At 43.2% G+C, this 21,686-nt stretch overlaps 1 protein-coding gene across 4 annotated transcripts in view; it reads right to left on the bottom strand.

The window, feature by feature from the left end:
* The window catches only part of dlg2 (discs large MAGUK scaffold protein 2), a 652,656-nt gene that overhangs the window by 547,579 nt on the left and 83,391 nt on the right, over positions 1-21,686 (bottom strand). The gene's annotated exons all lie outside the window — the stretch shown is intronic.

Below are 21,686 nucleotides of genomic sequence, written 5' to 3'. Positions count from 1 at the left end.
TGCCGCCGAGGCCCCCATCGCCGCCGCCGAGGCTCCTGTGGCCCAGGCAGACCTCGATGTCCAGCTTCACCACAGTCCCCTGGGAGACCTGTGGGGCAAGTCGGGCCTACCAGGACGCATTCCGGTCGGCGGTGCGGTTGTATGGGATTGTTCGGTGGGTGGATTGGGTCCGCGCGGCTCTCACTTACAAAAGAGATATGCATTTTGTTATCTCACCAATTCACTGACAGTTTCACTGTCGTTGGAATACATGCATGTTTAAGTGTTAATAAAGATTAAGTTGTACTAAACTTTGGTTTAGTTTTCTTTCACTCCATTTGATATCCCACAGAAATAACAAGGTCAACAATGCTCGGCTGCATCTGTCAAAAGCATGCATCTTAATCAGAACATTTTTAATGGAGTGGAAATGTTGTACATTTGGTAATTTAGTGAAATAGGGGAAAGCACAGTGATGTTGCAGATTGTAACCCCATTCTGACCTCTGCTGCTTTCTGTGTGAGGTTTGCATGTACTCCCTATGACTGTGTGGGTTTTCTCCAGGTGCTCTGGATTCATATCTGAAAGATATGCTGATTGATAGATTACCGTTGTGCAGCTAGGTAGTAGAAGAAATGGATGGAAGGAGGAAAAAGTGTTAATAGCGTATGTGAGACAATAGTCTAAGAGGGTGAATGCGATTGATGGGATTGCTCTGGAAGCCAGCAAGGGTTAGATGGACTAAATGGCCTCCTTTTGTGTCATAAGAAATATGAGATAGATTATAAAAGGCCTGACTAGGTTTGTGCAAGAACTGCAGATGTTGGAAATCTGAAATATAAAATTAATTGCTGGAAATACTCAGCAGACTATGTAACATTTGCAGAGAAAGAAATAGAGTGAATTTACATCTGAGTCATGTTGGAAATCCAAGATACTTCTCTCCTAGTCAACCACACTTACAGAAAATATCAATCTGGAAAGTTCACGATGCAGATTTCAGACCTTAAGCATCATCACATTGTATCAGTGGCCAATTGCTACTAACATTGCACATTGCGCATAGTCACCCCATACGGTGCATTCAGAAAGTATTCAGACCCCTTCACTTTTTCTACATTTTGTTACGTTACAGCCTTATTCTACAATGGATTAAAAAAATTGTTTTATCATTAATATACACACATTACCCCATAATAAAAAAAAGAATTAAAAAGAAATAACTGACGCTACAAGCTTGACACACCTGTATTTAGGTAATTTCTCCCATTCTTCTCTGCAGATCCTCTCAACCTCTGACAGGTTGGATGGGGAGCGTTGATGCACAGCTATTTTCAGGTCCCTCCAGAGATGTTCGATCGGGTTCAAGGACGGGCTTTGGCTGGGCCACTCAAGGGCATTCACAGACTTGTCACGAAGCCACTCCTGCGTTGTCCTGGCTGTGTGCGTAGGGTCGTTGTCCAGGTGGAAGATAAACCTCCGTGCCAGTCTGAGGTCCTGAATGCTCTGGAGCAGGTTTTCATCAAGGATCTCTCTGTACTTTGCTCCGTTCATCTTTCCCTCAATCCTGACTAGTCTCCCAGTTCCTGCCACTGAAAAACATCCCCACAGTATGATGCTGTCACCACCATGCTTCACCGTAGGTATGGTATTGGCCAGGGGATGAGCGGTGCCTGGTTTCCTCCAGACGTGACGCTTGGCATTCAGGCCAAAGAGTTCAATCTTGGTTTCATCAGACCAGAGAATCTTGTTTCTCGTGGCTTTTGGCAAACTCTAAGCAGGCTGTTATGAGCCTTTCACTGAGGAGTGGCTCCCGTCTGGCCACTCTACCATAAAAGCCTGATTGGTGGAGTGCTGCAGATATAGTTGTCCTTCTGGAAGTTTCTGCCATCTCCACAGAGGAGCTCTGTCAGTGACCATCGGGTTCTTGGTCACCTCCCTGACCAAGGCCCTTCTCCCCCAATTGTTCAGTTTGGCTGGGCGGCCAGCTCTAGGAAGAGTCCTGGTGGTTCCAAAGTTCTTCATTTTAAGAATGACGGAGGCCACTGTGCTCTTCGGGACCTGCAATGCTGCAGAAATTGTTTTGTACCCTTCCCCAGATCTGTGTCTTGACACAATCCTGTCTCGGAGTCTATGGACAACTTCTTCGTCTTCATGGCTTGGTTTTTGCTCTGACATGCACTGTCAACTGTGGGACCTTATATAGACAGATGTTTCCAAATCATGTACAATCAATTTCATTTACCACGGGTGGACTGCAATCAAGTTGAAGAAACATCTCAAGGATAATCAATGGAAATAGGATGAACCTAAGCTTAATTTTGAGTGTCATAGCAAAGGGTCTGAATACTTATGTAAATGTGATATTTCAGTTATTTCTTTTTAATTACTTTGCAAAAATTTCTAAACACCTGTTTTCGCTTCTTCATTCTAGGGTATTGTATGTAGAATGATGATTTTTAAAAAATGAATTTAATCCATTTTAAAATAAGACTGTAACGTAACAAAACGTGGAAAAAGTGAGGGGGTCTGAATACTTTCTGAATGCACTGTAACTAAAGATTTTGCAAGCAAAGACAAAATGAATGGCTACTAGCCAAAACAGGAAGGTAGGAGCATTTGCATTTGCATTTGCTATGCATTTGCCTCTCCAATTCTAAATCACCTCGAACTCAGAGAGAATGTATGTATTCTTCAAGGGTGCACAGATCCACATGGTTAAGACAATAAGCAGGGTAAGCATAGAAAGAAGAGCTAGCGAGAGAGAGGATTTAATAATTAGTGAAGCAGCCACGTATTTCTGTGGACTACATGATTAAGGAGAATGTCGTAATACGCATGTGAGCTCTCCGTGAGACCTTCAGAGCTTCGTCACAGACAAATCTTCATAACAAAGTCTTTTGATTAATAGATTCTTTATTGTTGATGAAAAACAATAGACAATAGGTGCAGGAGTAGGCCATTTGGCCCTTCGAGCCAGCATCGTCATTCAATGTGATCATGGCTGATCATCCCCAATCAGTACCCCGTTCCTGCCTTCTCCCCATATCCCATGACTTTTTAAGAGCCCTATCTAGCTCTCTCTTGAAAGCATCCAGAGAACCTGCCTCCACTGCCTTCTGAGGCAGAGAATTCCACAGACTCACCACTCTCTGTGAGAAAAAGTGTTTCCTCCTCTCCGTTCTAAATGGCTTACTCCTTATTCTTAAACTGTAGCCCCTGGTTCTGGACTCCCACAACATCGGGAACATGTTTCCTGCCTCTAGCATGTCCAAGCCCTTAACAATCTTATATGTTTCAATGAGAATCCCTCTCATCCTTCTAAACTCCAGAGTGTACAAGCCCAGCTGCTCCATTCTCTCAGCATATGACAGTCCCGCCATCCCGGGATTTAACCTTGTAAACCTACGCTGCACTCCCTCAATAGCAAGAATGTCCTTCCTCAAATTAGGGGACCAAAACTGCATACAATACTCCAGGTGTGGTCTCACTAATGCTCTGTACAACTGCAGAAGGACCTATTTGCTCCGATATCTGATTCCTCTTGTTATAAAGGCCAACATGCCATTCGCTTTCTTCACTGCCTGCTGTACCTGCATGCTTACTTTCATAGACTGATGTATAAGGACCCCCAGATCCTGTTGTACTTCCCCTTTTCCCAACTTGACGCCATTTAGATAGTAATCTGCCTTCCTGTTTTTGCTACCAAAGTGGATAACATCACATTTATCTGCATTAAACTTCATCTGCCATGCATCTGCCCACTCCCCCAACCTGTCCAAGTCACCCTGCCTTCTCATAGCATCCTCCTCACAGTTCACACTGCCACCCAGCTTTGTGTCATCTGCAAATTTGCTAATGTTACTTTGAATCCCTTCATCCAAATCATTGATGTATATTGTAAATAGCTGCGGTCCCAGCACCGAGCCTTGAGGTACCCCACTAGTCACTGCCTGCCATTCTGAAAGGGACCCGTTAATCCCTACTCTTTGTTTCCTGTCTACCAACCAATTTTCTATCCATGTCAGCACTCTACCCCCAATACCACGTGCCCTAATTTTGCCCACTAATCTCCTATGTGGGACCTTATCAAATGCTTTCTGAAAGTCCAGGTACACTACATCCACTGGCTCTCCCTTGTCCATTTTCCTAGTTACATCTTCAAAACATTCCAGAAGATTAGTCAAGCATGATTTCCCCTTCGTAAATCCATGCTGACTCGGATCGATCCTGTTACTGCTATCCAAATGTGTGGTTATTTCATCTTTTATAATTGACTCCAGCATCTTCCCCACCACCGATGTCAGGCTAACTGGTCTATAATTCCCCGTTTTCTCTCTCCTGCCATTCTTAAAAAGTGGAATAACATTAACTACCCACCAATCCACAGGAACAGATCCTGAGTCTATAGAACATTGGAAAATTATCACCAATGCATCCTCGATTTCTAGAGCCACTTCCTTAAGTACCCTGGGATGCAGACCTTCAGGCCCTGGGGATTTATCAGCCTTCAGTCCCATCAGTCTATCCAACACCATTTCCTGCCTAATGTAGATTTCCTTCAGTTCCTCTGTCATCCCAGATCCTCTGGCCACTACTATATCAGGAAGATTGTTTGTGTCCTCCTTAGTGAAGATAGATCCAAAGTACCTGTTCAACTCATCTGCCATTTCCTTGTTTCCCATAATGAATTCACCTTTTTCGGTCTTCAAGGTTCTAACTTTGGTCTTAACTAATTTTTTCCTCTTCACATACCTAAAGAAGCTTTTACTATTCTGCTTTATATTTTTGGCTAGCTTACCTTCGTACCTCATTTTTTCGCCCCGCATTGGCTTTTTGGTTATCTTCTGTTGCTCTTTAAACATTACCCAACCCAATAAGTTACATCCAACCTTGCACTCCGACTCATACACTTTAATCTTCATCGAACTCCTGCATATGGCTTTAAAGGTTAGAAAACTCCTCGTGTCTCCGTTACACTTCGCATGGTCAAGGGGTATGCCTTCCTCATGCAAGTTCAAAACTAAAACTAAAAACTAAGTTTCCGCGCAAGAAACTTAGCTCCAAATACGTCATAAATCCCACCCATATAATAACGGGCAGTCTAAAATTTAAAGACACATGCCATAATTAATGCAGGGCTCGAAATTAGCGGTTGCCCGGGTGCCAATGGCAATCTCCAGTCCCGCCAGGCAACTTAAAAACCATGCCATTTTGTAAGGGTTGGCAAGCACCCGGGACACCAATCATTTAATTCTGAGCGAGCCCCCTTTCTATCTCTCTCTCTCTGTCACTCTCCGTCTCCACCCGCCATCCGTGTCCGGATCTCGGTTCTCAGCTCTCGGCTCTCGGCTCGGCAGGCCGCCTTACACATGCGCACTGCCACGGCCTGCACATCCTCCCTCTGCACATGCGCACAACCACGGCCAGCACATCATCGGCCGTGGTTGTGCGCATATGCTGCCCTGCACATGTGCACTGCCACGGCAACTGGTTGGCGTGAGCCACTTTCTCCCTCCCTTTGCATTGTGGGAGATCTGGCCGCCATTGCTGTCCGGTTGCCGCCTCACCGCGACACTGAAAACCAACGCAGAATCACTGCCTGGAGCTGGAGTAACTCTTGCTTCTTGGTTTCCTGGCCCAAAAATATTCCAAATGGAATTTAAACTGGTGAACCCACCACCACCAAACTCCAAACTCAGAAAAATAACAGCCTATTGCATTTTATCTGTTTATTTATTGTGTATATATATGGTCTATGATATATAGACACACTGAACATTTATCTCCTGTTCTGTAGTATGTTTACATATTCTGTTGTGCTGCAGCAAGCAAGAATTTCAGTGCCCTATCTGGGACACGTGACAATAAAACTCTCTTGACTCTTGACTTGGACTTAAGCAAAAAATGGTTCTTGGGAAAAAAGAGCCACCTTAAATTTAGTTGTGTCTGGTTGGGTACCTCTGGTACGGTGAAGACTATTCCATGTTTTAATTGTGCGGGGGAACTCCATGGAACAGCCAGCATCTCTGGACAGAAGAAATTGGGTGACGTTTCGGGTAGAGACCCTTTTTTAGATTTCCTCTGGTTTTAGTGTTTTTAGTTTAATTTAAAGATACAGCGTAGAAACAGGCCCTTCGGCCCACCGAGTCCACGCCGACCACTGATCACCCGTACACTAGTTCAATCCCACACATTAGCGACGTAAGTCAAGAGTCAAGAGTGTGTTATTCTCTCACATCCCAGTTAGAACAATGAAATCCTTACTTGCAGCAGCACAACAGAATATGTAAACATAGTACTCTGTAAACAATGTTATAAATGAGAAAACAAAACTCCATACAGACAGCACCCATATTCAGGAACAATTCCGGATCTCTGGCAATTTTAGGCCGCAACTTTATGGCCAATGTACTGCCCCATAGTCTTGGACTGAATTAAAACATACAGTAGCTGTAAAGGGGGACATGGCGTCACTTAGAGATTTAAGACTGAAAATGGATAGTTTCTTTTTTTTAGTAACCAAAGTTATCAACATATAATTTTTTGTGTGTTGGAAAATAAAATATAGTGGCACAGCTGATGGACTTGCTGCCTCACACGCCAGAGATCTGAGTTCGATTTTGTTCTCGGGCACTGTGTTGAATTTGCACATTCTCCCTGCAAGCATGTGGGTTTCCTCCCACATCCCAAAGATGCATTGGCTTTGTAGGTTAACCTGTCTCTGTAAAATTGCCCCTAATGTGCAGGGAGTGGGTGAGGAAAGTGGAAAAACAGAACTTGTGTGAATGGGTAGACAAAATTGCTGGAGAAACTCAGCAGGTGAGGCAGCATCTATGGAGCGAAGGAAATAGGCGACGTTTCGGGTCAAGACCCTACTTCAAACTGATGTGAGAGTGTGGGAAGAAAAAAAGGAAGAGGCAGAGACAGTGGGCTGAGGGAGACCTGGGAAGCGGAGGAGAAAACAGAGACTGCCTGAAATTGGATGTCAATGTTCATACAGCTGGGGTGTAATCTACCCAAGCGAAATAAGAGGTGCTGCACCTCCAATTTACGGTGGGCCTCACTCTGGCCATGGAGGAGGCCCAGGACAGAAAGGTTGGATTCGGAATGGGAGGGGGAGTCGAAGTGCCGAGCCACCGGGATATCAGGTTGGTTATTGCGAACCGAGCGGAAGTGTTGGACGAAGGGATCGCCAAGCCTACTCTTGGTCTCACCGATGATGGGCAGCTGACACCTAGAGCAGCGGATGCAATAGATGAGGTTGGAGGAGGTGCAGGTGAACCTCTGCCGCACCTGGAAAGACTGCTTAGGTCCTTGAATGGAGTCAAGCGGGGAGGTAAAGCGACAAGTGTAGCATTTCCTGCAGTTGCAAGGGAAAGTGCCAGGAGAGGGGTGGTGTGGGTGGGAAGGGACAAATTGACCAGGGAGTTACAGAGGGAGCGGTCTCTGCAGAAAGCCGACAGGGGAGGAGATGGGAAGATGTGGCCAGTGGTGGGATCCCGTTGGTAGACAAAGCTGGAGAAAATCAGCGGGTGAGGCAGCATCTATGGAGCGAAGGAATAGGCGACGTTTCGGGTCGAGACCCTTCTTCAGTCTGATGTCAGGAGGGGTGGGGGGCGGGTAAAAGAAAGGAAGAGGCGGGGATGGTAGGCTGTGGGAGAGCTGGGAATGGGAGGGGAAGGAGGGGGAAAGCAAGGACTACCTGAAATTGGAGAAGCCAATGTTCATACCGCTGGGGCGTAAACTATCCAAGCAAAATATGAGGTGCTGTTCCTCCAATTTGCGGGGGCCTCACTCTGACCATGGAGGAGGCCCAGGACAGAAAGGTCGGATTCGGAATGAAAGGGGGAGTTGAAGTGTTGAGCCACCGGGAGATCAGGTTGGTTATTGCAAACTGAGTGGAGGTGTTGTGCGAAGCAATCGCCAAGCCTGCACTTGATCTCACCGAGGTTGATCATACGCTGAATAATCCAACCAGATTTTTGTTTGTAAGTGGAAAGAGACAATAGAAATTGCATTAATTACAACGTGTAAAAAAAGTTGAGAGACTGTATTATAATTTTGCTGCGTGTCATTGTGGTATATTTCATGTCTTGATTGGTGAATATGTTTAGTTTGCGACTTTATTTGAAGCAGAAATAATAAGTGAATGCTTCACTGACCATAATTCTGACTGGTAACTACGCACTTCGTCCGAACACATTATCGTACACGTCATGCAAGCCGTCTTAAATGACCACCTAAACTGTCATCTGGCAACCTAAAAAGCTGCCGAGGTTGCCCGGCAGGCAACAGGGAAAAAAAGTTAAGTGAGAGCCCTGTTAATGACACACAAAATAAGCCAAATGGTCATTACAATAGGCAGAAACGAGGTTGTATTCTTGCAGGCACAACTCAAAGAGATAACAAAGCAGGGTCTCAAATATAGCATGTAATTTTCAGATGACCACCGTTGCCATTCAATTGAGCACAGAAATTTTAGAGGTCACTACATAATCTGGAGGTATCATGCGACAATAAACATTCTGGATTAGATACATTTACGATAATTATTGTAAGTACAAGATCTCCCGTGCTCCCGTGGATTTTGAAGCAACAGCAACAAAGTAAAGCAGGAGAAAGCAGGCTCTAGCCCGAGTGGGAGGAGAGTTAGAAGTGAGTCAGAGGGGGAACACAGTTTAAAACTGAGGAATTTGGTTTGTAAATTGGTAAATTAGGCAATTTAGCAGTCAATATAAGCAAGACGGCTCTTAGGGAGCGGCCCTGTGAGAAAAGTGCGAGTCTTTGGCTCGAGAGTCTTCGGCGAGGAGGCTGAGGAGAGGAGGCTTCGCAAAACGCTGGAGAGGGAGAGACGAAAGAAGGAGATGTCAAGCAAGCTGATTCAGTGTGATGCTTGCAGTATGTGGGAGGTCAAGGACACTGCTGGTGCCTCTGGCTGCTACAAATGTGAGAAGTGCATCCAGGTACAGCTCCTGAAGGACCGTGTTGGGGAAATGGAGAAGCAAGTGGATGACCTCAGGTTCGTCCGAGAAACTGAGTCGTTCCTCGACAAGTCCGACAATAAGATTGTTACACCTAAGGTACTGGAAGAGAGAAGGTGGGTGACGGTGAGAAAGGGAAGGAAACATGGAATGCAAACGTCCCCGGGTGTTGTACCTCTTGTGAACAGGGTCACCCACTTAGAAGCTGTCGGGACAGAAGACATTATCACACTGAGCGGCGGACTGGCTTGCGATGCAAAAAAGGCTGTTGAGCCAAAACCAAAGAGGCCAACGTCAGGCAACGCCATTGTAGTTGGAGACTCCATTGTGAGAGGTACGGACAGGGGTTTCTGCGGGAACAGACGGGATTCGAGGATGGTGTGCTGCCTTCCTGGTGCCAGGATCCAGGATGTCACGGACAGAGTGCAGAAAATCCTCAAGGGCGAAGGTGAACAGCCTGAAGCGGTAGTGCATGTCGGCACAAACGATGTCGGAAAGAAGGGGATGAATATTCTGCAGCATGACTTTAGAGAGCTCGGAAAAATGCTAAAAAGCAGGACCTCCAGGGTTGTTATCTCCGGTTTGCTTCTAGTTCCTCATGCTGACGAGAGCAGGAACAGGGAGATACGGGACCTGAATGTGTGGCTGAGGAACTTGTGCAGGGGGCAGGGATTTAGATTTTTAGATCACTGGGATCTGTTTTATAGTAAGGGGGAACTGTACAAAAAGGGACGGATTGCATCTTAACAGGTGGGGGACCAGCATTCTGGCAGGCAGGTTTGCCACTGCTACACGGGTGGATTTAAACTGAATAACGGTGTCAAACGGGATAGTCGAGGACGGAGTTAAAGGGAAAGAGAGTAAAGGGATGGTTAATGACCCCAGAATTAACGGGAAAGGAATAAAACTAAAAGAAAAGATGTATAACACAGCAAAGAGTAGCCGGAAGCCAGAGGATTGGGAAACTTTCATAGGACAACAGAAGGAAACAAAACGGGCAATACGGGCTGAAAAGATGAAGTACGAAGGGAAGCTGGCCAGGAATATAAAGAAGGACAGTAAAAGCTTCTTTAGATATGTTAAGGGAAAAAGAGTAGCAAAGTCAAATGTGGGTCCCTTGAAGTAAGACACGGGTGAAATTATTATGGGCAACAAGGAAATGGCAGAAGAGTTGAATAGGTACTTCGGATATGTCTTCACTAAGGAAGACACCAACAATCTCCCAGATGTACTGGAGGACAGAGGATCTAAGGGGGTAGAGGAACTGAAATAAATTTTCATTAGGCGAGAAATTGTATTGAGTAGGCTAATGGGACTAAAGCTTGATAAATCCCCTGGACCTGATGGTCTGCATCCCAGGGTCCTCAGGGAGGTGGCTCTAGAAATAGTGGAAGCATTGGTGATCATTTTCCAATGTTCAATAGATTCAGGATCAGTTCCTGTGGATTGGAGGATAGCTAATGTTATCCCACTTTTCAAGAAAGGAGCGAGAGAGAAAACGGGGAATTACAGACCAGTTAGCCTGACTTCGGTGGTGGGAAAGATGCTGGAGTCAATTATTAAAGAGGTAATAATGGGGCATTTGGATAGCAGTAAAAGGATTAGTCCAAGTCAACATGGATTTATGAAAGGGAAATCATGCTTGACTAATCTTCTGGAATTTTTTGAGGATGTGACAAGTAAAATGGATGAAGAGGTGCCAGTGGATGTAGTGTATCTAGACTTTCAGAAAGCCTTTGATAAGGTCCCGCACGGGAGACTGGTGACTAAAATTAGAGCACATGGTATTGGGGGTATGGTGTTGACATGGCTAGAAAATTGGTTCGCAGACCGGAAGCAAAGAGTAGGATTGAACGGGTCCTTTTCAGAATGGCAGGCAGTGGTGAGTGGAGTGCCGCAAGGCTCGGTGTTGGGGCCGCAACTGTTTACCATATATATTAATGATTTGGAAGAGGGAATTAGGAGCAACACTAGCAAGTTTGCGGATGACACAAAGCTGGGTGGCAGTGTGAGCTGTGAAGAGGTTGTTAGGAGGTTGCAGGGTGACCTGGACAGGTTGAGTGATTGGGCAGATGCGTGGCAGATGCAGTATAATATAGATAAATGTGAGGTTATCCACTTTGGCAGCAAAAACAAGGGGGCAGATTATTATCTCAATGGGGTTAGGTTAGGTAAGGGGGAGGTGCAGCGAGACCTAGGCGTCCTTGTACACCGGTCACTGAAAGTTGGCTTACAGGTACAGCAGGCAGTGAAGAAAGCTAATGGAATGTTGGCCTTCATAACAAGAGGATTTCAGTGTAGGAGTAAAGAGGTTCTTCTGCAGTTGTATAGGGCTCTGGTGAGACCACATCTCGAGTATTGTGTACAGTTTTGGTCTCCTAATTTGAGGAAGGACATCCTTGTGATTGAACCAATGCAGCGTAGGTTCACGAGATTGATCCCTGGGATGGCGGGACTGTCATATGAGGATAGATTAAAAAGACTAGGCTTGTATTCACTGGAGTTTAGAAGGATGAGGGGATATCTGATAGAAACATATAAAATTATAAAAGGACTGGACAAGCTAGATGCAGGAAAAATGTTCCCAATGTTGGATGAGTCCAGAACCAGGGGCCACAGTCTTAGAATAAAGGGGAGGTAATTTAAGACTGAGGTGAGTAAATACTATTTCACCCAGAGAGTTGTGAATTTATGGAATTCCCTGCCACAGAGGGCTGTGGAGGCCAAGCCACTGGATGGATTTAAGAGAGAGTTAGATAGAGCTCTAGGGGTTAGTGGAGTCAAGGGATATGGGGAGAAGGCAGGCACGGGTTATTGATAGGGGACAATCAGCCATGATCACAATGAATGGCAGTGCTGGCTCGAAGGGCCGAATGGCCTCCTCCTGCACCTATTTTCTATGTTTCTATCTATGTGATCTGCATGGGATAATAAGGTAAATCATACATTGTAATGCTAGTGCATGTTCCCCCCTGCCATTTAAATTAAATCTCAAAACGTCACTTAATTTCCAAACAAAATCTGAATTTCCTTATCATGAAAATTAATCCCTTGTGCTCAGAATTAAAGGCTGTAAATTGATTTACTATAATTCCCAAATCGTGGACTAGCAATCCTGAAACCCAGGTCTGAATTCTAACATACCAAAATGGGAATTTAAAATAATAATCTTGTGAGAAGTAATGATGAATACATAACTTCAGGATTGTCATAAAAAACATTTTTTTGCCATCCTTGCGTGTTTGCTCTATATCCACTACAGGCCCACCAACCCATTGGAGGTTGATTCTCCAATGCTCTCTGAAATAACGTAGCAAGCCATTCAATTCAAGTGCAGTTAGGGACGGACAATAAATGCTGATCTTGCCAACAGGGCCCAGATCCCCAAAAATGTATGAAGCAAAAAAATGTAATGTCCGCTCAGATACAATTTTCCATTGCAGTGGTTAGCATTAATTGTGGCATCAATTAACCATCACGTTTCAGGTCATCACCTATCCATGTTCTCCAGAGATGCTGTCTGACCTGTTGAGTTACTCCAGCACTTTGTGTCATTTCACCTTAAAACATAGCACCGATGGCACTGGTCTGCACCAGCCAGCAGCCCTCCTTCAGATGTCAGCGACTCCGGGGGAGACTGAGGAGGAGGCAGTGGAGGAGGGGGTGGTGGCAGAGTAGACAAAGCGACAGCCGATCAAAAGAAGCGATTGCCCACCATGACTGAGAGCATCCTGTTGGCGGTGATTGCTTGAAAAATGTACTGTTCGCCAGTGGATACAACGCGAGCCGTAAGAACAGCCGCGTCAATTGACGGGGCGGAGGCTGGTGAAAAAGAGCTTGCTTGTGCACCTTGTGGAAGTTGTCGGCGACTCTGCCAGTTGTTCTTCACCACCTCCTTCTCGCTTGCCTTCCCAATGTCTCACCACTAATGGCTGAAACCAGAAGAGCAGCAGCCCGAATGACACATTTATATCTATGAAATGAACAGGAAGCCCACACCATCCTCTCATTGCTAAGTTTGGATTTCTCGCTTTTATTAACTCCTCGGATCATGGGAAAATCCGCTTTCTAAACCTCCTGGATCCCGACCCAACAGCTGCAAAGCATTCAAATCCCTCGGCTTTGCAAGCTGAACTCGCCCGATTCTCCATCCAGTTGAAATTTTAAATTTCCCTTCAAAGTAGAGCTGCAAGGAAAAGATTTCAGGAAGAATCAATGGTTTCTCCTTTTAGATTGCTCTGACGTTATTCTATAAAAGTGGCTGCAATAACACAGGTCTTTCAGGAAACGGGTTCACCTAACGCATTCCATTATGCAATAGGATTACTTGTGGCAAAATGTGATTTTGTCACACGTAATCACAAGTGATTTTGTCACATGGTAAAAAACAACGGCATACGACGACAGTAAAGCATTGCTGCCGTAACGTAAATTTTTGCACAATTTGAAAATTCAACAGTGAGCTCAAAGAATTGTTTACGTAAGTGTGGGTTTCCGTAAGTCGCCTATTATGAAAGTCGGGGAGTGCCTGTAGTTAAGGTAGGAAGTAAAAATGATTAAATGATTTTAAAAAACATTGTGTGTTGCACTAGTACGTTTGTAACATGGCACTACTAATGATCACAGCTGAGCTGTCAGAAAGTGGTGCCAAGTAAATGTCAAAACTCCTCTGCAAGAAGCAAGGGACTGAGACTTTATGAATGAGTCACTCCAAAAGTAAGGTGTTTACAAAGGCTACAAATTGATGGTTACCATGTCAGACAAGCTGTAACTATCTTCTCCAGTTCATTGGCATCAGTTATTCCATGAGCAAATCCATTGTTTCAAAAGATGCAAGTAAAATATGTTATGTATTTTGCAGTTTTATGAAAACTTATTTGTAATTCATTTTATGTGACTGATTTTTCTCTAGACGTTAGAATCATCTTATTTTTGAATCATTATTCTGCAATCTTTCAGCAATGACCTGTTGATTTTTTTCTCATTTATTTGGGTTTTTAATGTAACAATAGTGTTATTTTAAAAAAGCTAATAAATGGCATATTTTCAGCATATATAGCTGTGAAATTCATATTTTCTTTCTTGGTCTATTTTCAACTATGAAATTTTCATCACACACAAGGCTGAAAACTGTAAGACTTGCTTCCTTCGTTTTCTTCCAGAACAAATCAATCTTGCAATCTTCTTTCTTGGAGGGACATTGGGTACCCCTACTTTGTTTCTCCCTTTCTTAAATTACTCATGCTTTCCCAACTGCTTCAACTATCTCTTATTAAAGCTATAGTTATGGAACTACCTCATCTCCATTTAAAAAAAAAGATCAAAAATATATTTCTCCTAAGAGAACCTTACCCAACTGTATTTTCAATTAAAACATAAGTAATAGTCATCTACAGCATCTGCCCCACTTCTTTGAGAATCTTGGATTGAATATTTCAATATTCAATTTCAATATTCAATTCCTAAATCTGTTCGAAACTATATTCTAACTGTTTTATTATTAATAACATTTTTTTTTCAGTTGGGCATAATTGAGCTGCACAGCATAGAAACAGGCCCATCAGTCATAATTGTATTTGTTTCTATAGCTTCCTCAGGCAGCATATTCCAGATATAGACTACCCTCTGAGTGAAAAAGTTGCCCCTGCGGTCTCTCTTCAGTCTCTCCCCTTTCACCTTAACCGATATCTTCAAGTTTTCAAATCCTCTACCCTGGAATAAAGACTGAGCTTTCACTTTATCCATATTCCTCGTGATCTTATACACCTCGGCCTCCAACGAAAATAGTCCCAACCTAATCAATCTCTCCTGATAACTTAAGCTCACAAGTTGAGGGAGCATCTTTTGTACACCCTTTCCAACTTAATTATATCCTTCCTGTAGCTGGGTTACCAGAACTACACACAGCAAGTGAGGTCTCACCAACAACCTCTATAGCTGAATCATGATATGAGTCCTAACTTTTGTATTCAATGAATTTTGTTTCCTAATGAAGAGAAACATTCCACTTTCTCACCACACTTCCCCTGATTCGCCATGTTTTGGGAACAATCTTCATCAGTGAAGACAGGTTTTAAGTAATCATTTATTTTCTCCATCAGACTCTGAGAGATCAATGCATCAAACCTTTGTGTTTCTATTTGGCCAGAATAAATTTTCAAAAGTATTCTGTGTCCACAGATCATAGAATCTTAATCTTAAATAATTATCAAAGTAGTCCTTTTACCATGCCTTTTCTCCATATCCATGCAAACATTCTCTTTTCTCCGCTGCTCTAGATGTCAGCTGATTTACATCGGGGAGACTAAGCGTAGGTTGGGCGATCGTTTCGCCGAACACCTCCGCTCAGTCCGCAATAACCTACCTGAACTCCCGGTGGCTCAGCACTTCAACTCCCCCTCCCATTCCCAATCCGACCTCTCTGTCCTGGGTCTCCTCCATTGCCAGAGTGAGCAACAGCGGAAATTGGAGGAACAGCACCTCATATTCCGTCTGGGGACCTTGCGTCCGGATGGCATTAACATTGAATTCTCCCAATTTTGCTAGCCCTTGCTGTCTCCTCCCCTTCCTTAACCCTCTAGCTGTCTCCTCCCACCATCCCATCCGCCCGCCCTCAGGCTCCTCCTCCACCTCCCCTTTTCCTTCCTTCTCCCCCCCCCCACCCCCCATCAGTCTGAAGAAGGGTTTTGGGACGAAACGTCGCCTATTTCCTTCACTCCATAGATGCTGCTGCACCCGCTGAGTTTCCCCAGCAATTTTGTGTACCTTCTCTTTTCTCCTATTGTTTTATCCCTGTATATTGTGCCGGACAGTTATTAATGTCAGTATCCACACATATCCCACTCTACGATTTTACATATCACGCCTCTTTTTTCTTTATCTGACACCCTTTTGTCTCCTTTTCTAGCCTTCACCATTATCTCCACCCATCTACAAATCACTCTCCGATCACCTGTAACCACCAATCATTTGCCAGACTTTACCTCGCCCCTCTTTTTTTTGCAGCTTTCTCCTCACTATCCATCAGTCTGAAGGGTCCTTACCAAAAATGTTGTCTATCCATTCCCTTTATAGATACTGCCTGACTTGCTGAGATTCTCTAGCGCCTTGATTTTTCAGGCACTGTAATTTCAGGCAGTGCTTTCCAGATCATAACAACTCACTAAGTTGAAACTTAACAGTTTGCAACTGAATCATCCTACCAACAACTAGAGAGCAGTCCTGAGCTACGATCTACCTCATTGGAGACCCTCGGACTATCTTTGATCGGACTTTACTGGACTTTATCTTGCACTAAATGCTATTGACGTTATTCACTTTATCATATATCTGAACACGGTGGGAGGTTTGATTGTAATCATGTATTGTTTTTCCAATGATTGGTTAGCAAGCAACAAAAGCTTTTCATTCAACCTTGACACATGTGACAATAAACTGAACTAAATCAAAACTAAAATTGTTCTGCCACTGGAAATGGTTGCTCCAACAAAAATCTTCATTAGTTTAATCTTGAAACATGGATCATTAGAAAGATTACAAGTATAAAGGGCCTGTCCCACTTGGCCGTCATTTGCGTACCATTTACGCGACTTCGTCATCGCCTTGAGACGCACGGTATCACGCGGCACTCCAGGATTTTGTAGTGAACAAAATCTTCGCGCGCCTCCGGTGTGATGTATCTGGTACGCACGCGGACGTATATTGCGGTCGCACGCTGATGTCCTGACCTCGTACGTGCAGCACTGTAGTATACGAATCAACTATCACAAATATCTTGATTGTACATGCTTTTGATGATGGAATGTAGGTGCATTTTGCGATGGAGTTTGAAATCAGAAAGTCCCCAGAGAATAAGTCATCTCTATTGAGTCATTTGCCTGTATACATGTAGGTGACATATTGCGGTAGGCAGATCTGCGACATTTGATGCTGATGATGATTCATTAAAAATTGCGAATATTCAGACACTTGACACTCTTTTAAAGAGTTTAAAACATTTTGTTCAACGGGCAGCGGCGCAAGGTTCAATGTTGATGCAAAGTCAGGGAGTCAAAGAACAGTATTCGGTGTTTTGCTTATACGCTGAGTCGGCTCTGATTATTTTACCTGTTTATTTATTTTTTGTTCCAGCTTCACTCACAACATGTCAAGTTCTTGTCATTTCGAACCCCCATTCCACACCCCCAAGGGAACGCGCTAAAGTCACTTAATTAATAGGTATTTAGTCATTTCCTCAGTACGGGGTACCATCCGCATTACAACGATTGGAACCAATACCATTTGTACTGAGCACGGAGAAAACATGTATGTTCCGTGGGGGGGGGGGGGGGGGGGGGGGGGGGGGGGAAGGGAGGATGAAAACATAACACAAAGTGGCCAATTTTCTGAATTACACCATAATTCGAAAGAACACACAGTTTTATGCACTAAACAACTTTCCACTGGATATTCAAATGACGCCAAGCACTCCAGACGGCTGTGCTGACGCATGAAGACTCGCGCGTCAATCACTACCAGCCTGTCACGTAAATGACGGCCAAGTGGGACAGGCCTTTAAGAGGACTGTCTTGGGAGCAGAGATTCATGAGGATTGATCCGCAGTGACTGGCGTTTATAAGCATGAGGGATAATCTAATTGAGACATAGAAGACTAACAGATTTATTTTATCATCTTTAAACTGCTACCATTCACTATTTACTTTTCAAAGACGTTTCAGATCCCTTTAATTCTAACTGCAAATGTATTCTCAAATAACCTCAGATCCCCATTTCTTTTTTTCAGCTTGCCTTTACAGTTTCTTTATTCGGCTTGATTCCCTAATGTATCACTAGTTTGACATTAATTATAAGCTTCCTTTTCCTGTTTCATTTCTATATCTTTAGTCATTCAAGGAGCTTTGTCTTTGGGTGACCTTACTTTCCACCTTCTAAGAGTGTTCCTTTCTGCAACAAACTCTTCTATTGCTATTTTACTGTTTTATTCCTCAATTTGTGACCAATAATTACTTCATTTTAATGATAATTTTGAAGTTTCCTTTTTCAGTGCCGGACCTTCCATTGCAATGTATTAGCAAATTATGATTTATATACACTTTTTTTCTTTGTCTTGTTGCCATTGTATATGGCCAATCAAATATAAAATGTTCTGGAAATGTTAGTTACCATGCTTCACTTTGTCGTAGTTGGAAGTAATGGAGTAAATGGCCATGTGCAACAGTGCACCTGTAAATGCATTTTTTGCAAGTTCCACACTGTGCAAGAGTCTTTGGATAGCAAGCACAATGTAATATCCTCTCAGTTTCAGTCAAATTGGGTACAAGCATCCGATATGCTGTCAGTTCTGCTCAAGAAAGTTAACTGAAGGATTCTGAACCTTCATCTTCCAGCCACACAAAATAAATCCGTGACGATAAAAGCAGCAAGAAGCAATTGCCTCGATCAGATGCCAACAGCTGAATGTACAAGCAGCTGAGGAAGGTTACATCTGTCATAGGGATAGAGATGTAAATTATGGAACAATCATAGATAATTAGATGGATTTTGATAACGTACATTTCTTGATCTTCCTTCAGCCTAAAAACTTAACAGACAATTCATTAAATGAATTTACCTATGAGGGAAATGGTGCAGCTCATTGGGCTGGTGCCTCACAGTTCCAGCAATCCAGGCTCAATCTGGACTTCCAAAGCTGCCCATGCAAAATTTGCACATTCTCTCTGCAACTACACAGGTTTTAACTGGATATTCTGGTTCCATCACACATTGCAAAGACGTCGATTGGTGGGTTAATTGACATCATAAATTGCCCTAGGTTATTGGTTTATTATTGTCACGTGTGCCGCGGTACATTAAAAAGCATTGTTTGTAAACTATCCATTCAAATTTATACTATACATGAGGACAATCAAATCATACAGGTTGTGCCAAGAGAAAAATACCAGAGTGTTAAATATAGCGTTACAGCATCATAGCGTTAGTCCAATGTCCATAATGAGGTAGGGTGGAAGGTTAGGTTTATACCCTAGCTTATGGAAGGACTAGTTAGTAGTCTGATAAGAGCATGAAATCTGGTGGTACATGCTTTCAAGCTTTTGTATCTTCTGCCTAACGGAAGAGCAGAAAAGCGAAAATTACTAAGGTGAAAAAGGTCCTCGATTAAATTGGCTGCTTTCCCAAAGCAGCATGAAGTGGAGATGGAATTGATTATAGGGTGGCTGGACCGTGTGATGGACTGGGTTGCATCGACAACTTTCTGCAATTGCTTGTAGTCTTGGGCAGAGTTGTTGTCAAGCCAGGCTATGATACATCCCAAGAGTATCCCGATAGTATGCTTTCCACAGTTCATCTGTAGAAGTTGGCAAAAGTTGTTGGAGGTGAATAATAGAATGCAGGGGGAATTGATGGCAATCTGGGGTGTTGGATTAGGGTAAGATTTAGGACACAAACTCAGTGGACTTAAGGCCCTTCTTCCATGCTGCCTCCATGAAAAGATGATTTGCAAATACTGGAATATTTACAAGGAAACCCTTTTCATTGCGTGCCAGAATATTTTTTTTTCTTTTTCATTTCCAATCAATTTAATCTAGTTATTTGATTTAACATTTTTGGAAAATAAAATAAACAGTCAAGGTTCAAATATTCAGAAATTCTGTCAAATTTAATGTTGAATTTTTCTGATTTTTAGAAGCAATACAACATCATTACTATTGGCTAGTATTCAACTCCATTTATTTTGGCGTGTATGCCTTCAGCCATTCAAAGCATTAACCTTTCAAATTCCATCCCTAAAAATGAGAACTCAAGATCACAGAAGAAAATAGAAGCCATCTTAGGTTTAAGCCCTTAAACCTGTCCTGCCATTCAATATGATCAAGACTGATTTATACTGGCCTACTGGACTACTCCTTTGTGCAAGATCCCAATGGACCTCAATAAAATGATGTTAAATAAAAAAAATCTACCTGCACTTTCAATACTTGTAATAAGCTAGCCTCCACAATTCTCTGGGGAAGAGAATTTCAATATATTCTGTGATAAGAAATGTCCTTATTTCTAGATTTTAAATGACTGACCCGTTCTTGAAACTCTCCCCTATTCAAGATTCTCCCAATAGTGAAAGCATTTTGACAACTATCCCGTCACACCAGCCCCCCTTAAGATCTTATATATTTTCAATGAGATGACCCCTTATTCTTCTAAATGTTAAGGAATACACACCTAGCCTGTTTAACCTCTCTTAAGGCATTGCCTTATCTTCCCAGGTAAAGCCTGGTTAATCTCTTTTAGATTGCCGCTATATCCTTTTTTTTAATATAAGGAGACCAACATTGTGACAAGTCCAGGTATGACTATCCCAACACCCTGTATAATTGAAAAAGAACGTCCCTATTTTTAAACTCCAGCTCCTTTGCAATAAGGTTCAATATGCCATTCGCCCTGTTAACTAGTTGCTCTGCTTGCCTGCTAACCTTTTGTGATTCATCAGCAAGAATACTCAGGACACTGTGCACTTTATGTTGGAGTTCAGAGGCAAATAAATAAATGATGGGCCTTTGTCCCAAACATTATGGACGGCACTGTAAATGCTTATGCCCCTGTTCCACTTAGGAAACCTGAATGGAAACCTCTGGTGACCTTGCGCCCCACCCAAGGTTTCCATGAGTCGCCAGACGTTTTGGTCACCATATATATATATAACCATATAACAATTACAGCACGGAAACAGGCCATCTCGACCCTTCTAGTCCGTACCGAACACGTATTCTCCCCTAGTCCCATATACCTGCGCTCAGACCATAATCCTCCATTCCTTTCCCGTCCATATAACTATCCAATTTATTTTTAAATGATAAAAACGAACCTGCCTCCACCACCTTCACTGGAAGCTCATTCCACACAGCCACCACTCTCTGAGTAAAGAAGTTCCCCCTCATGTTACCCCTAAACTTCTGTCCCTTAATTCTCAAGTCATGTCCCCTTGTTTGAATCTTCCCTACTCTCAGTGGGAAAAGCTTATCCACGTCAACTCTGTCTATCCCTCTCATCATTTTAAAGACCTCTATCAAGTCCCCCCTTAACCTTCTGCGCTCCAAAGAATAAACCCCTAACTTGTTCAACCTTTCTCTGTAACTTAGTTGCTGAAACCCAGGCAACATTCTAGTAAATCTCCTCTGTACTCTCTCTATTTTGTTGACATCCTTCCTATAATTAGGCGACCAAAATTGTACCCCATACTCCAGAATTGGCCTCACCAATGCCTTGTACAATTTTAACTATACATCCCAACTTCTATACTCAATGCTCTGATTTATAAAGGCCAGCACACCAAAAGCTTTCTTTACCACCCTATCTACATGAGATTCCACTTTCAGGGAACTGTGCACAGTTATTCCCAGATCCCTCTGTTCACCTGCATTCTTCAATTTCCTACCATTTACCATGTACGTCCTATTTTGATTTGTCCTGCCAAGATGTAGCACCTCACACTTATCAGCATTAAACTCCATCTGCCATCTTTCAGTCCACTCTTCCAACTGGCATAAATCTCTCTGTAGACTTTGAAAATCTACTTCATTATCCACAACCCCACCTATCTTAGTATCATCTGCATACTTACTAATCCAATTTACCACACCATCATCCAGATCATTGATGTACATGACAAACAACAGTGGACCCAACACAGATCCCTGTGGCACCCCACTAGTCACTGGCCTCCAACCT

Source organism: Amblyraja radiata, chromosome 6 (genome assembly GCF_010909765.2).
Source record: "Amblyraja radiata isolate CabotCenter1 chromosome 6, sAmbRad1.1.pri, whole genome shotgun sequence".
NCBI lineage: Eukaryota > Metazoa > Chordata > Chondrichthyes > Rajiformes > Rajidae > Amblyraja > Amblyraja radiata.
Note: the sequence above shows the minus strand (reverse complement) of the source record. Positions and strands in the feature narration are given on the sequence as shown.